Source organism: Ranitomeya variabilis, chromosome 2 (assembly GCF_051348905.1).
Source record: "Ranitomeya variabilis isolate aRanVar5 chromosome 2, aRanVar5.hap1, whole genome shotgun sequence".
Taxonomy (NCBI): Eukaryota; Metazoa; Chordata; class Amphibia; order Anura; family Dendrobatidae; genus Ranitomeya; species Ranitomeya variabilis.
The window spans coordinates 131,995,438-132,008,256 of NC_135233.1; positions in this window are offsets into that span (position 1 = coordinate 131,995,438).

A 12,819-nucleotide genomic window follows, 5' to 3' on the forward strand; every position below is an offset into this window, starting at 1 on the left:
AGATAGATAATACCAAGCCTGGTGTTTAGTAATAAACATAATAAAATGATACAAAAAGAGTTAAATAAAGACACAGACACACACAAAATCTGTGTTAGGCCGGGGTAACACTTGCGAGAAACTCGCATGAGTCTCACACTTCAATACCCTGCACTGCCGCCGGCCCTCAGACCGTAGCATTTAGCTGCATAGAAATACATGCAGCAGCACACTCCAGTCCCGAGTGCTGGGTATTGAGGTACAAGACTCGTGCAAGCTTCTCGCAACTGTGACCCCCCCTTAAATGCAATATGTTTAATTTTTAAAAAATGGAAAAAAAGACATTGGCTCCTGTGCAATTTTCCAAACCAGAGAGGGAAAGCCAGTGACTGGATGAAGATGTTTATAGCCTGGAAAGGGGGTAATACCCATGGAGTTTCCCAGGCTAATAATATCAGCTCACAGCTGTATATTTAGCCTTTACTGGCTATTAAAATAGAAGAGCCCACCCTCAAAAAAATGATGTGGGGTTCCCCAGTAATTAATAACCAGAAAAGGCTATGCAGACAGCTGCGGGCTGATATTAATAGCCTAGGAAGGGGCCATGGATATTGGCCTCACCCTGGCTACAAACACAAGCTCTCAGACACCCCAGCAATGGCACATCTCTAAGATGCACCAATTTTGGCACTTAGCCTCTCTCTTCCCACTTGCCCTGTAGCAGTGGCAGGTGGGCTAATAGCTTGGGGGTTAATATCATCTTTGTACTGTAAGGTGACATCAAGTCCATGGCTTAGTAATGGAGAGGTGTCAATAAGACACCTTTCCATTACTAATCCTATAGTTGTTACATGGTAAATAAAGACACAGCCAGAATAACGCATTTTAATTAAATAAAACACCCCACAGTTTCTCATATTTGCTATACTCCTAATTCCAGTGACGCTCTTGTTCTCCTGCAAAAAAATAAAATCATAAAGCAACACAAATACTCTTTTGTCCGATGTAATCCATTTAATAATGAGTGTCCCATGACGATCTCCCATGTAGAGCTGTCAGATCAGGAGATGTGACCGCTCTACAGGTGCCTCCGATGAAACAGTGATCGGAGATAATACTCCCGCAGTGAATCACAGGAGATCATGTTCTCAATTTACGGCACTACAGCTGCATGAGAATTTTCTCACGTAGTGGTGTCGCAAGTGACAGGACGAACTCCGGTGACCTCTAGATGGTGGAGTGATACAGTGCAGGAGTATTGTCTCCAGTCACTGTATCTCCGGAGCCATGGAGAGCGGTCACATCTCCTGATGTGACAGCTCTACATGGGAGATTGTCTTGGGACACTCATTATTACATGAATTACATTGGTACAGGGAGTATACTGTTGGTTTATTTTATTTTTTTTGCAGGCTATCGAGGGCATCAAGGATTAGCAGTTTGATGAGTATGTACTGTTTGTGTATATGTATGTACTGTACATTATGTGTTTATGTTTTTTTTTACTATTCAACACAGTAGCCGTCCCATCATCAGCTAATGCTGTCACTGTTCTGTGTGACAGCAGACACAGCCAGATGGGACTAGTAGTCCCATCAGACGATGCCTGCCTACACACACACAGTCGTGCACACACAGGCACGCACACACCCATAGACCCCCGCAGACACACGAACACGCACACTTTCTCTGCTCACACATAGTCTCCGCCCACACACTCTTCCTCCTCCCTATCTGCAGCTTCTTTTGCACCCAACTCCGCAAATCTTTTTACATCTGTGGTTTTGCTGCGGATTTGACTAACTCAGTGGAAGTAGATGGCTTCAGAAACGCTGCAGATCCACCAAAAAGAATTGACATGCTGTGGAAAATTAAACACTGCAAATTCGGGTGGATTTTTCCGCAGCATGTGCACACAAATTCTAGATTTCACATTGATTAACATTGGTTGTGCACGGCACTGCAGATTTGATGCAATTCCGCGAGTCCAAAAACGCTGCGGATCCGCATAAAAATCCACAAAGTGTGCACATAGCCTAACAGTATATACAGCAATCGATCAATCAAGATTCAAGGTTCCTAAGGTGAATAAATAGTAAAATTAAAAAGCATTTAAAAATATAAAAAAATTAATTCCCACTCTCTTTTTTTACCCATAACAAATAAAAAATATAAAATAATAAAAAAATACAATAAATGCAGTAAAAGAGAGAAACAAATCTAAACTTTAGAAATATTTTCAGTTGCCACACCCTCCTAAAAATATAATATAAATATATAATCGACGTAGATGTCATAATGGAAATCCTGCGTCTCTGATTGACGTAGATGTCATAATGGTTGCCATGGTGACGATGATGTCATAAAGGTTGCCTTGACCAATCAGCGACGGGCACAGTCTGCCGCGAATTCTGGAATCATCATTGTCCATATACTACGGGGACATGCATATTCTAGAACTGTGAGAGACAAAATCTTAAACAAAAAATCACAAAGTCACATTGTATGATTTTTACATAATTAATTTGCATTTTATTGCATTAAATAACTATTTGATACAATAGGAAAACAGAACTTAATATTTGGTACAGCAACCTTTGTTTGCAATTACAGAGGTCATTCGTTTCCTGTAGTTCTTGATCATGTTTGAACACTTCAGCAGGGATTTTGGCCCACTCCTCCATACAAATCAAAATCTTTCAGGTTTCACAGCTGTTGCTGAGCAACATTGAGTTTCAGCTGCCTCCAAAGCCATTTATTGGGTTCATGTCTGGAGACCAGCTAGGCTACTTGAAGACCTTGAAATGATTCTTATGAAGCCACACCTTAGTTGCCCTGACTATGTGTCTTGGGTCATTGTCATGCTGGAAGACCTAGCCCAGATCCATCTTCAATGCTATTGCTGATGGAAGGAGGTTGTTGGCCAAAATTTCGCAATACATTACCCCATCCATCCTCCCTTCAATACAGTGCAGTCTTCCTGTTCCCTTTGCAGAAAAGCACCCACAAATTATGAAGTTTCCCTCACCATGTTTCATGGCTGGGATAGTGTTCTTAGGGTTGTACTCATCCTTCTTCTTCCTTTAAACATGGTGTGTGAAGTTGATGCCAATAAGTTCTATTTTGATCTCATCTGATCACATGACCTTATGATCTTCGTTGGGTGTCCTTCAGGATTTTAATCCATGATGCCGTAGTGTGTTACTAATGGTAATGTTTGAGACTGTGGTCCCAGGTCTTTTCAGGTCATTGACCAGATCCTCCCATGTAGTTCTCGGCTGATTCCTGACCTTTCTCCAAATCATCCTTACCCCACGAGGCGAGATCTTGCATGGAGCCTCAGACCGAGGAAGACTGAAAGTCATCTTGCCTATTGTTCTGTAGCCCATCCCAATCTTGTGCAGGTCTACAATTTTGTCCTTGGTGTCCTTAGGCAGCTCTTTGGTCTTGGCCATGGTGGAGAGGTTGGAGTGTGATTGATTGGCTGTGTGGACAGGTGTCTTTTATACAGGTAATGAGTTCAAACAGTAGCAATTAAAACAGGTAGTTAGTGCAGAGTAGGAGGGCTTCTTAACCCTGCTGTTCTGTTCGGGTCATAGTGACCCGAACAGACTTTTTGCGGCCCTGTAGATTTTTTTCTGTAAGTCTCTAAAACTTGAGACTCCTTGACTTTTCCTCATTTGGGGGGACCTACATATGAGTATATATATATATTTTTTTTTTCGTTTACTTTTTGCTACACGAAAAAAGTTACACTAGTTCTGTTCGGGTCATAGTGACCTGGCATCGTTTTTTACAGCTGTGAGGCCATATTTTCAGTGAAATAAAGGATTTATAACCTCAGTTGGGTCTATTTATTGCATCTACTATTGTATATCAATTGATTTTTTTCCTAAATTATTTCAATGGGGTCGTACGCGCGCTCTACCGGGGGTATGCATTGAGATCTGCGCACCATAAAAATGGCTTTATATTGATTATTTTTGGTGCGCAGTCTATTCTAAAATGTAGAGTGCATCCGGAGAGATCACTAGGTGTGCACTACACGTGTATATTTTGCGCAGAACGGACTGCTCAGAACGCGCTGTCTAAGACGGTTTTTGTTTGTAAATCTGAGCTGTAAAGTCTTGCAAATAATTTTTTTGGCTAAGTAAGTCTGTCTTCCTGGCTTATCTGCTTGTTTTCAGAAGTTTTCAAAATGTTTGATTTGATTGTTTTGATTTTTTTTTTTTTTTACAAAAATGTGTATTTTTCTATTTTCGTTTTGCTCATTGATCTGTTTTTTCAGAATAAAAACAAAAAAAAAAGATTTCTGTTTCATTTTTCTTTTTTTTACTACCAAACATGTTCACAAACAGTCTAGTAAGCAAAAAGTTATAAAAAAAAATGAGTTAGAGTGTCTAAAATCAAGGTTTAATAAGCCGGGTCATAGTGACCCGAACAGAACTAGTGTATAGTAAATGCGAACAGAACAGCAGGGTTAAGGAAAAACTAACAGATCGGTGAGAGCCAGAGTTCTTGCTGGCTGGTAGGCAATTAGGGATGAGTGAGCACTAAAATGGTCTGTTGCTCATTGCTCGAACCGAGCAATTCCTAATACTCGCATGCTACCGAGCATAATTGGAGTAAATAGGAAAGCCAAGATTTTTTTCCAGCATACCCTTCAAAGAAATGTGTGGACCAGTAAAAATGTTCACATGAGTGCGAGTTCTGAATGAAAGAAGAGAAGCATGGGGAAGACCCCTGGAAGCATGTCTGACTCCAATGGTGTTACACTTTTACTCGACTGTAAGGAGTGACAATGAAACATTCTGAACCAATGAAAAAATGCATTTTACAGAAAAAAAATGTTAAGAAACATTTTTTCCTGCATAATGACTTGTACATACTGTAAGGCAACATTTAAAAGGGGTGGAAAAAAATATAATTTAACCCCTTTCTGTCATTGGGCATAATAGTTTGCCAATGTGGGACTCTCCTTGTTTGGTGTGAGCTCCGGTGCTGAGCCTGCACTTTTCCGAGCACATGTCAGCTGACATTTCTAACAATGACATTTAACTCGCACTTCCCAGAAGGGCGTTGTTAATCCCGCCCATCGGTCACTCTGTGACATGATCGCGGGTCACCGATGGGTTGGCATGACAACTAGAGATGAGTGAACATCATTGGCTGACGATATTCGCTCATGTCTAATGACAACCAGAGGTCTCCATCAGACCTCTATGGTTGTCACTGATGGATTGCTATGAGCGCCACCCGGTTGACGGTGTTCATAACAAGGGAGCATTTCTGTTACACACAGACGATCTGATCATTGCCTGTGTAAGCAGAGGTGATTGAAGTAGTTCAGCTTCTATTCTCCCATGGAGACTATTGAAGCAAGCAAAAAGTTAAAAAAATGTTTTTAAAAATATTACAACAATTAAAAAAATATAAAAGTTCAAATCACACCCCTTTCGCCCCATTCAAAATAAAACAATAAAAAAATCATATATACACCTATTTGTTATCTCCGCATTCAGAATCTCCTGATCTATTAATATAAAAAAATAATTAATCTGATTGCTAAATGGCGTAATGAGAAAAAACTCAAAACATCAGAATAATGTGGGTTTTTTTGATCACTGCTACATTGCAAAAAAAAGCAATAATGGGCGAACAAAAGATCGTATCTACACCAAAATGGTATCAATAAAAATGTCAGCTCGATACACAAAAAATAAGCCTTCACCCATCCCCAGATCAAGAAAAATGGAGACGCTATAGGTTTTGGAATATGGTGCAATTTTTTTTTAACAAACTTTGGATTTTTTTCACCACTTAAACTAAAATAAAATAAGACATGTTTAGTGTCAATGAACTCGTAATCAATAGTGTTGAGCGATACCTTCCGATACTTGAAAGTATCGGTATCGGATAGTATCGGCCGATACCCGAAAAATATCGGATATCGCCGATACCGATACCCGATACCAATACAAGTCAATGGGACACAAGTATCGGAAGCTATCCTGGATGGTCCCCAGGGTCTGAAGGAGAGGAAGCTCTCTTTCAGGCCCTGGGATCCATATTCATGTAAAAAATAAAGAATTAAAATAAAAAATATGGATATACTCACCCGTCCGGCGGCCCCTGGACCTTACCGATTGTAACCGGCAGCCTCCGTTCCTAAGAATGAGGAGTTTAGGACCTGTGATGACGTCGCGGCTTGTGATTGGTCGTGTGAGCGGTCACATGAGCGGCATGCGACCAATCACAAGCCACAACGTCATCGAGGGTCCTAAACTCCGCATTCTTAGGAACGGAGGCTGCCGGTTACAATCGGTAAGGTCCAGGGGCCGCCGGACGGGTGAGTATATCCATATTTTTTATTTTAATTCTTTATTTTTTACATGAATATGGATCCCAGGGCCTGAAGGAGAGTCTCCTCTCCTCCAGACCCTGGGAACCATACACTGGGAACTTCCAATTCCGATTTCCGATACCACAAAAATATCGGAACTCGGTATCGGAATTCCGATACCGCAAGTATCGGCCGATACCCGATACTTGCGGTATCGGAATGCTCAACACTAGTAATGAACTGTAGAATCATAATGGCAGGTCCGTTTCAGCATTTAGGTGAACATGGTAAAAAAAAAAAAAAACAACTGTAGAATTGCACTTTTTTGCAATTTCACACACTTGGATTTTTTTCCTTGTTTTCCAGTACACTATATGTTAAAACCAATGATGTCAATCAAAAGTACAACTTCTCCCGCAAAAAGCAATCCCTCACATCGCCATTGACTGAAAAATAAAAAAGGTATGGCTCTGAGAAGAAGGGGAGCAAAAAATGAAAGCACAAAAAGTAAAAAACCTCGGGGTAAACCAAAATTTATTTTTAATTAAAAATAGGAAATTTCAGATACTCAGATACACCCTGTATTAGTCATAAAGGAGGGCCTCATACACATTCTGGTAAAATTTTCATGTACTGTTACTCCTAGACACATAAAGGGCAAGGTTATGCACTTTTGAGGGTTATATACCAAGGAAATAGTCTATAGGTAGCGATATAATACCGATAAGGATATGTGCACACGTTGATAAAAAAATTCTGCACCATTTCTGCATCTCTTGGCAGTATGTGTGTTTTTGGTGCATTTTTGATTGATTTGAGTGAAGTGATTGTTGAAAAACATGAGCAAAAAGTCACAAAGAATTGATATGCTGCAGATTATTTTCTGCATCAAATCTGCAAGTCAAAAATACTCATTGTGTGCATGACACTTCTGGTTTCTAATTCACTCTGCTGGGATCAGGTTTTGCCACAAATTAGCCCAGAAAAAAAATGACAAAAATGCACCAAATCTGTAATGTGTGCACACAGCCTAAATTCTTGGAAAGGTTTTTTGAGGGTTACATACCAACGAAATGTACCCAAGAATATGTAATGAATGGGCAATATAATACTAATACATTTTTTAGCAAGTTATTTGAGGCTTTTGTAGCAATGAAATGTACCTAAGATGTAAAACCCTATGGATGAGCAATATGATACCAATACATTTTTAACAAGTTTTTTGAGAGTTTTATACTAACAAAATGTACCCAAGAATATGTAATATCCTACGGTTGAGCAATATAATACTAATAAAGTTTGAACAAGTTTTTTGAGGTTTTTATACCAACAAAATGTACACATGAAAATGCCTATGGATGCCCTATGGATGTGCGATATAATACTGATAAATTTTGAACAAGGTTTTTGAGGGTTATATACCACAAAAATGTACCCGAATATATATAATACACTATGGATGAGCAATATAATAGCGATACATTTTTTAACATGTACTTTTAAACTTTTAAAGTAATGAAATGTACTCCAGACCACGGAATAGTATATAGGTGAGCATTATAATACCTATTCATTTTTTAAAAAGTTTTTTAAGGCTGTTATTGCAACAAAATGTACACAATACCTTATGGGTGATCAATACAATACGGATACATTTGGAACAAATTTTTGGAGGCTTATATAGCAACAAAATGTATTGAATATAATACTAAGTTTGAGCAAGTTTTTTGAGGGTTATATACCAAAGAAATGTACACAACATTATGTAATACCCTATGGACGAGCAAATCATATTGATACATTTTTTAACAAGTTTTTGAGGCTTTTATACGTTTTTTGATGCTGTAATATCCTATAGAGGAGCCATATGATACCGATAAATTTGAAACAAGTTTTGTGAGGCTTATAAAGCAATGAAATGTACCCAAGAAGATGTAATACCCTAAGGATGAGCATTATCATACCAATACATTTTGATAGCAACAAAAAGTACCCAAGAAGATGTAATACCCTATGGGTGAGTAATATGATATAGATGTAGATAAATTTAAAACAAATTTTTGGAGGCTTATATAGCAACAAAATGATTCTTCCCATATCACTGAGTCGTTCTTGTAGAGTTGATCCATGTACTCTTCCCATCTTTCTTTGATCTCTTCTGGCTCAGTTTGTTTGTTCTGCTTGGCATCTTTCACTATGCTCTCTCTTGGTTGAAACTATTGTCTCATCTCGCTGATGTTTAGGTAAGCCTTTTTGGTCTTGCCCCTCAGATTTTCTCTATCTCTGTACATACAGTATATTATGGTAATAAAGCTTTTTGTCTTGCTCTATTTAGTCGTTTACTGCATCGTGCTTTTTACTTTTTGCTATTTCAATTAGTTTTTCTTTGATAATCTTTAAGGCCTTGTTTCTTAACCATGGCTGCAGCGGTGAGTTCTTCTGCTTGTTTTTTGTCTTACTGGCTTCTTCAGTAATTAAAGTCTTTATATGTGACCATAATTTCTTTTGTTCATGTGCAGTGATGTAAATTGATTGTGCAGACAGTTCCATAAAACTTCAGATATGTTGGACAAATCGAAGTTGAAAATATCATGTTGTCTAGTCCACTTACACAGTTTGACTGTAATCTTTGCTGTCAAAAGTTCATGATCAGTTTCACAATCAGCTCCTGAGCTTGTTTTCACGGTAATGGTGACCTCTATCTATGGGGAACAGATATGTGGTCAATCTGAATCTTATAGGCCTTATTTGGTTATGTCCATGAGTATAATTCTCTGTTTGTGATTTTGATGTTCATGATTACAGTTGATTTTTCTTACAAAAGTCAATGAATCTTCCTACAGCCCTGTTTCTTTCACCAAGTCCAAAAGTTTCCATATTTGATGAGGCCCACTTTGAAATTCAAGTCTCCCATGATAATGAGAAAGTCTTGTTTTGGAGTCTTGCCTATTTCCTCTTGAAGTTGATCATAGAACAGTTGAATGTCCTCCTCATTAGCATCTGTTGTTAGTGAGTAGACTTTTATAACTGTGGCACTGATTGGAACTCCTTGTAATTGTATTAAGATGACTCAATCACTGACAGCATTGAACTTCAGGACAGTGCCAGACAATCTTTGGTTGAGAATAAAAGTGACAACATTTCTTCTTCAGTTATCTTTGCCAGAATAGTAGTCCATGTTACATGAGTGATTTTTATATGATTTTCATCAGTGTTTTATCAATGATTTAGATTTTATTATCACCATTTCAGCAGAAAAATACATATACTGCATGATGAAAAATGACAGAGCAATGGATTGTCATTGCTGAATTGCTATGAACATTTCTGCTACATAGAGCAGGGCTGAAGCCTTGCTATGTGTAGCCCAAGTGATCAGATAATCGCAGCTTCTAGTCTCTCATGGAGACTATTGAATCAAGTAAGCAGTGAAAAAAGTTTATATAAAATATATATATACAAATAATTAATCCGATCAGTAAACGGCGAAAAAAATTAAAAACGCAAGGTTTTTTTGGTCACTGCAACTTTGCATTAAAATGATATAATGGGTGATCAAAAGATTGCATCGAAACAAAAATGGTATCAATAAAAAAATCCGCTCATTGCACAAAAAATAAGCCCTCACTCATTCCCACATCACGAGAAATGGGGACACTCTGGGTCTCAGAAAATGGCAACTTTGTTTTTCCTTTTTAAGAAACTGTTGATCTTTTTACCACTTAAATTAAAAAAAACCTAACATGTTTGGTATCGAGGAACTCAAAATTACATGGAGAATCATAATAGCAGCTCAGTTTTAGCATTTAGTGAGCAATGTAAAACAGCAAAACAAAAAACAATTGTGGAATTGCACTTTTTTTGCAATTTCACCGTACTTTAAATTTTTTTCCTGTTTTCCAGAACACTATATGGCAAACTAATGGTGTCATTCAAAAGTACAACTCGTTCTTCAAAAACATTACCATATTGATGAAAGAATAAAAAAGTTTTGGCTCTGGGAAGAAGGGGAGCAAAAAACTGAAGCTCAAAAATGGAAAAGCCCAAATGTGGTGAAGGTGTTAAGATAACATGGAAAATGAGAAAGAAAATCAATTTGAGATGCCTGATGCCTTTTTTGGTTGCTGCATGTTCCTAAAAAATAGCAATTAAAAACATTGTAGATTCTTGTCTCATCACTTTTACATTTTATTTAATTTTATTGTTAAATGAATGGTGTCATTAAAAACGTAAGTTGGTCCCACAAAAACAAAACTCTCATGTTGGTGCAAAAATAAAAAGTTATCATTCTTGGAAAAAAAAGAAAGAAAAATGAAACTGAAAAAACATCTTTTTACGGGGTTAATTAAATTATGTTAATATTTGGAATTATGCAACTTGCATACTTATAAACATAAAGCCAATTTATTTCTAAATATTGTATGTAACTGCTAAATGAAATGTTGAATTTAATGAAAATACCATGGCATGGAAAGATAGAGATATGCTGTTATCGGTTTGTAGTTTACCCAAGAGAAACTTTGTTTAGCAAAGTGAATGCAAAAATAAGTTCCTCTGATAAACTTTACTTTGATGCAGTAATTGGAACAGCAAACACAATTAAGATTCAGCAGTTGGGAATCAAGAACAAGTAAGCCAAAATCTTTATTAGCTTTCTCTACTTCTTTCATATGGCCACAAGGCTTTTGAAATTTTGTGTCTTACAAGGGCCACACTGGGACCATTACCTAAATTGAAAAATCCATATGAACAGGCACCTTTAGGCCTTTTATGTTTCTTACAATTTAGTAGAATGCACAAACCTTGAAAAAATCTTGGGTTTTCTTTGGTCAGGATAATTTAAAAGATTTCTTCATTCAGTTAAATAGAAATGTAAACCCTTTAATAATACAACCAGTTTTCAGTGCTCACCTGGTGTAGTTGCAATTCAACAACATGAGATAAGCATGTATTACAGCTGTGCAGGACACCGGTCACAAAAGGACCCATGGAAAATGAAGAGCAGGAAGGAGGTGTTATTCAATGCGCTGCTGATAAAAGCTCAAAAGCCTGATAAAATCGAAGGAGTTTTATTGGTTTACAGGTCAACACATTTAAAGGTCCCACGCGAGCTCTTCATCAAGATGAAGAGGTAGTGTGGGACCTTGAAACATGTTGACCTGTAAACCAATAAAACATTCGATTTTATCTGGCCATCGAGTTTTTATCTGCAGTGCTTTGAATGACACCTCCTTCCTGCTCTTCAAAAGCATGGTAGTGACAGCAGCATCAATTGGAGCCCAGCTCAGATTGCTGCTGTTAAAGGCAGATGTTAAGTATGTAATACAGCTGAAATTTTATGGGAATGCTGGGCCTGCTCCATAGACCCACACTGGTCATGTCGGTAAGGGGTCAAGTGCTTTTTTCTGCTATTATTACATATATAGTTACATATTTTTACTTGTAATGATATCTATGCAATGTAAGCTTTTATTGCAGGTTTTCTTTGCAAATGCTTTTAAAGATTTTTAGAATTTTTTACATTTATTACATACATTTTTTTTTGCATTTTTCAAATCCTATAGGTTGCTTATGAAGGAAACACCAGAAAAAGAGCTTTCTCTCAGCCTAGAGAGTTTTGAAAAAAAATTAAAACACAAAACTGATGCAAAGAAAAACATATTGTAGGTAGTGTGTTTTTAATGCAATATAAACTATAATAAATATATTGTGCTACATAAAATGCTAAAAAAGCAGCATGTGAATTTACACATTCTTATGAAGCGAAGTTCACATGAGCATACAAAAAATCATCTGATTTTCTTCCAGAAAAAAAAAGATTTTTTCAGCTGTATTGTCATCGTTGTGCCACCTGAATGGCATCTATTTCTATACATCAGTAGTTATTAAAATGTAGAAAAACAGTTTCTTATGGTTTATTTCTTATTTTTTATTTAAATCACCTCTTCATTTTAATTCTCTGTTGGCTATAAGCTCTATGTTTGAGATGGCCTACACCAAAATGATGAGGATTCAATTGTGCAGCAGAAAAGAAAACCTAGAAAGTTGGGGGAGTGTTTAAGTTAGGGTCTGGGCACAGAGCAATTACTGGGAGGAAAATAGTGGAGGTTGTGTCATGGGACAATGTAGTTACAGTGGGGGTGGCATGGGGGCAGGGATTAGAACAGTTATTACAGGGAAGAAGTTTCCCTCTTACTACAGATTCTCTCATCTCTTGACATCACAGATTTGTCCCTTTCTTGGATATCCTCATACCTAACAGACTGGACAGTCAGCATCTCCCACTCACACACCACCTCCCCATCTCTGCCCCTATCTGTTTTTGTCCCCCAAGTTTCAGTTTTAGGAACCTTGCTATCCTCCATCTACACCTTTGGCCAGGGACAGCTCATATAGCTTTCAGTATAATATCTATGCTGATGACAGACAGATCTACCTCTCTTGACCCAATATCACCTCCTTACTAAACAAAATCCCACAATGTCTGGAAACTATTT